This window comes from Bos taurus, chromosome 9 (genome assembly GCF_002263795.3).
Source record: "Bos taurus isolate L1 Dominette 01449 registration number 42190680 breed Hereford chromosome 9, ARS-UCD2.0, whole genome shotgun sequence".
NCBI classification, from domain to species: Eukaryota; Metazoa; Chordata; class Mammalia; order Artiodactyla; family Bovidae; genus Bos; species Bos taurus.
In genome coordinates, this window is record NC_037336.1 from 22,715,349 (window position 1) to 22,720,592 (window position 5,244).

A 5,244-nucleotide genomic window follows, 5' to 3' on the forward strand; every position below is an offset into this window, starting at 1 on the left:
TTTTACTGAGTATATAGAAAAGTGAAAGTATGAGCCTCAGAATCAGGGTTCATGTTTCAGTACATGGGTAGTGAGAGCAGGTCTAAGACAGAAAATACGTCAAATTGCATTGGCAGGCTCGTTCAGAGACTGTTGATGTAAAGAAAAGCATTCTTATGCATTTTTTAATTAGTAAGACTTGGGTTTCTCCATCATCTCATCATTTTCTGTGAGATAATGGGAAAGCTACTTAAGGCCCAGTGAGCCTCAGTTTCCTCACCTATAAAACAGACATAATATTATTTACCTTGTAGACCTGCCATAAGAATTAAATGAGAGATATATGAAAAAGCCAATAATGCTTCCCAGGTGGCACTAGTGGTAAAGAACCCGCCTGCCAGTGCAGGAGAAATAAAGAGACACAGTTTCAATCCCTGGACTGGGAAGATCCCCTGGAGGAGGGTATAACAACCCACTCCAGTATTCCTGCCTGGAGAAGCCCATGAACAGAGGAGCCTGGCAGGCTATATAGTCCATAGGGTCTCAAAGAGGAGGATACAACTGAAGCAACTTAGCACGCATGCTCAATAAACAGGAGTCATAATTGAGCTATAGTTATTATTCAGCCTTCTGTGAACAGGTGACTATATTAAATGTTCTTTATCAGAAAGAATATGACTTCTGAATGTCTGTATCCCCCCAAAAAGTACATATGTTAAAATCCAATCCTCAGTGTGATGGTAATATTTGAAGGTTGGGCCTTAGAGAGGTAATGAGGTCATGAGAGTGAAGCCCTCAGGAGCAGGGTTAGTGCCCTTATAAATAAGTGAGACTCTAGAGAATTCCCTTGCCCCTTCTTTTATCTGAAGACACAGTAAGAAGATGGCCATCTATGAAACAGGAAGTGAGTCCTCACCAGACACCAAATTTACCAATGCTTTGATCTTAGACTTCCCAGCTTCTAGAACTGTGAGAAATAAGTTTCTGTTGTTTAGGTGCCAGTCTATGGGATTCTGTTACAATAGCCCGAAGGGATGAAGATGAAAAATCTTCCTTTGTAAAAATTTTAAAAGAATCTAAATGCATGATAATATGTTGGCATAACTGCTAACATCAAATATATGTTAGTTTGTAAATGCTTGTTAGCCTAAAGAACTGATTTATGTTTCAAAAGAAATGAGGATGAAAAATAAGAGGAAATGAATTCTGACTTGCTATTTGATTATACTTTCTAATGTGTATTTGGATTTTTACATTTCCATTGACCTTTAAATTAAATGGTTTATGCGTCACAGAGTATATTCTAAACATTCTTTTAGACAAGTCCCTAGACAATTTAAAAGAACCAGGCTAAGGCTGGATATGAACTACAGTGTATACACTGAAATTTATCAAGCACCATATGAGAGAAATATGATTCCTGAGTCACAGAAACCAAAATTGCAAAAATGAAATTATTCTAAAATCTGCCCATTTTTAAGCAGTGTCTATGACTTCATTCATCATAGTATGAGAGACCTGTTCACAAACACCAGAAGTTGAAGATTGAACTTATAGATAATATACCTGCTAGGTTTTTGCTAACAAGCCCATTGTCCAAAAGTAGTTTTTTTTTTTTTTTTGGCATGGAAGAAACATGTTTTTAGAGTTCTCAAAAAATTCTATTCCTAGAAAGCCATGGTCACAGCTTCTAAAAGAAAGACTTTTTCTTTTTAGAAGGCTGTTATCATCTTAATGGAAGAAAAAAGATTTACATACCTCAATTATTGCCCACAATATTTGCTTTCCTTTTTAAGTATTTGTTGATTACAACAAACCTAAATTATCAGGGAAAACTAAATTGTATTCAATATGGATTTTAATACACCTTACATTTTATATGTTCTTTTGCAAATTACTTATGACATTTCTTGGAGTAAGCATCATTTATTTGCGAGTTTAAGAAACAAGAATACTTCATTTTTTGGAAAATTATGGTCTACTTAATGTTAACATATAATTTTTATGGCCACAGAATTCATTCTGAAAGAAGAATTTTAAAAGACACATATTGTAAAGAAATTAATATGTCTCTTTACCAATATGAAGTTTTGGATTTCATCTTCCACACTGTTCGATGGAGTTAAATGTCAGTAATCAGTAACAAAGCTAAAATGTTCCATGCCATCTCTGACAAGGGTGTAAATTAAAAGGCTGTCAAGCTATTTACTTTTAAAAATGAATGGAGACTTCCTGGCAGTCACATTTTTCCACCACTGATGACTCTGACTGTATCCAGAGAGGATGTGAACTGAAAAAGCTGAGCCAGGCAAGGAAGGAGAAGGACAAAAGGAAGTGAGAAGCATAATGAAGGAAAGAGAAAAAGAACAGTTTTGAAACCAAGAATAGAAATAATCATGTTATTTTTCCAACTGCCTCAAAGAGAATTCAAGAAAATCAGAACTATTTTCTCAGTAAGAAGTGAAAAATAAACAAAAGGAAGCACCCCTTCAGGTCAAGTGTTTTTAACTTAGATGCGATTGTCCTTGTGTGGGAAGAGGCCCCTAAGGCCAATGTTTTAAAATCACATTCCAAATAGATGACATTTCATACTTTAGTTTTAGGAGTGGCCATATATTGGCTCTGCTATGAAATTCAAGCTGTGGATTCTGAAAGGAACAATGTGACCTCTCTAATGGACTGATTTGAAGAATGAAAGTGGGATTTGGGAAAATAATTGGATTTCTTATCTAATTTTCTGTTGGAAATAAATGAGATTCATTTCTTTCCCAGAAGTAAATTCCAGAACTAGGACTCATCTATGCTAATTTATATATAGATATCTGGTTGTGTTCTTTCCTTTATACACATTACTACATCTGTATATTCCCCTATATGTGTGTGTGCTCAGTTGCTCAAGAATGTCCAACTCTTTTGTGACCCCAAGGACTGCAGCCCGCCAGACTCCTCTATCCATGGGATTTCCCAGGCAAGAATACTGGAGTGCGTTGCCATTTCCTCCTCCAGGGGAATCTTCCCAACACAGAGATCAAACCCGGGTCGCCTGCACTGCAGGTGGATTCTTTACCACTGAGCCACCTGGGAAGCCCTGGATAGAGGACATGTGCTAAGTCACTTCAGTTGTGTCCGATTCTTTGCGACGCTATAGACCCTTCCAGGCTCTGGTCCATGGGATCCTCCAGGCAAGAACCTGGAATGGGCTGCCATGCCCTCCACAGGACTGAACCTGTGTGTCTTATGCCTCCTGCACTGGCAGATGGGTTCTTTACCACTATTGCCACCTGGGAAGCCTGGATAGAGGACATACCAGACTTAAGCTGATGAGAACAGATACTACACTTGATCTTAGCCAAAATGCCAAGACACAGAAAAGATTAGTGGTAACCTCTTCAGATCACACGTTTCTGTAGAAGTCAAGAATGAAGAGGCAATAATATTTATTGTCAATACTATTAACAATATCCTATTGTTACAATAGAATACTATTCAAACAGATGGATTTAGGCATATTGTTGTTAAAACACATCTAAATACAATTACTCAATGAAAGGAACCAGGGTTCCTGTTCCAGGGCTGAAACAGGCTAAATGTTAAGATGAGCCTAGAACAACTTATGCCAGAAAATGCTCACAGAATAAATGAGATATTTTTAGAGGACAGAGAAATTATCTTGAAGGGGCTCCCACTGGCCAAAGTGGAGACAATTAGATCATCAAAATAAATAATAGTGCTACTAGATTTTAACTCACTGAACTAGGAAAACCTGAGACAATACAGTTATAAACAAATAAACTGAACATCTGATGAGGAACTGGCATTTACATAGTCTCAGGGCACATCCCCACACACATGAAAGAAAAAAAATAAGCTTGGGAAGCCTTGCAGACATCACCTAAATCAAGGGAAAGTTAACATCATCAGTGATGGGACAAATCAGGGTTGGTACCACCTCTTAGAATGCAATGAGAAGAAGCAAGCATCACTTCTGTGATGCTCCTGCTAAGATTTAATCTGAATTAAATCATGAAGATATATGAGACAAAACAAACTTATGGATATTCTACAAAAATACTGACCTATAACTTCAAAAGTATCAAGGCCATGAGAGTCAAGGAAAAACCAAGAAAGTGGTCTAGATGGAATGAGACTAAAGAGACCTGATTACTAAATGCAGCCCATGATTCTGAGCTGGATTCTTTTGTTATAAAGGACATTATTAGGGCATTTGGCAACTGGAGTCTGAAGATTAGATAGTACTTTATTCCTGTTAATTTCCAGACTCTGGTGGTTGTAATGAGCTGAATTATGTCCCTTCTCAAATTCAAACCTTCTCAGATTCAATGTTGAAGCTCTAACTCCCAGTACCTATGAGAGTGACTATATTTGGAAATAGGACCTTTAAAAGGTGATTAAGTGAAAATGAGGTTGTTGGGATGGGACTTTCCTGGTGTTCCAATTTGACTGGTGTGCTTATTAAGAAGATGAGATTAGGACCTTCGGAGAGACACCAGCAATGTGCATGCACAGAGGAAAGGCCATGTGAAGACATACAGAGATGAAGACCACCTGCCGGCCAAAAAATGAGACCTGATGCTGCTGCTGCTGCTAAGTTGCTTCAGTCGTATCCGACTCTGTGCGACCCCATAGACAGCAGCCCACCAGGCTCCCTTGTCCCTGGGATTCTCCAGGCAAGAACACTGGAGTGGCTTGCCATTTCCCTCTCCAATGCAGGAAAATGAAAAGTGAAAGTGAAGTCGCTCAGTCGTGTCCGACTCTTCGAGACCCCATGGACTGCAGCCTACCAGGCTCCTCCATCCATGGGATTTTCCAGGCAAGAGTACTGGAGTGGGGTGCCATTGCCTTCTCCGAAAATGAGACCTAGAAGAAACCAAACCTGCCAACACCTTGATCATGGACTTTTAGCCTCCAGAACTGACAGCAAAATAAGCTGCTGTTGTTTAAGCCACCCAGTCTGGGATATTTTGTCATGTCAACCCTAGCAAACTAATAACCATGGTTGTATTGTGCTTATGTAGGAAAATGTCCTTGTTTGTAAAAAATTAACTCAAGTAACAGGATGCTTACTCTCAAATGGGTCAAAAACAATTCTTTGAAATTGTCCTGTAGATGTTCTGTAAGTCTGTGACTGCTTCAAAATAAATAAAAATAAATCTCTATATTAAAATATTTGTTTATATATTTTATATAAATATAAACTTTAAAATTTATATATTAACTTTTAGAGAAGGGGGCAGCACAGGATGA

The 5,244-nt window shown here is 38.1% G+C and overlaps 1 pseudogene; it reads right to left on the reverse strand.

The window, feature by feature from the left end:
• Positions 1 to 3,235: 3,235 nt before the first annotated feature.
• On the reverse strand, positions 3,236 to 3,349 carry LOC112448174 (uncharacterized; annotated as a pseudogene).
• Positions 3,350 to 5,244: the final 1,895 nt, after the last annotated feature.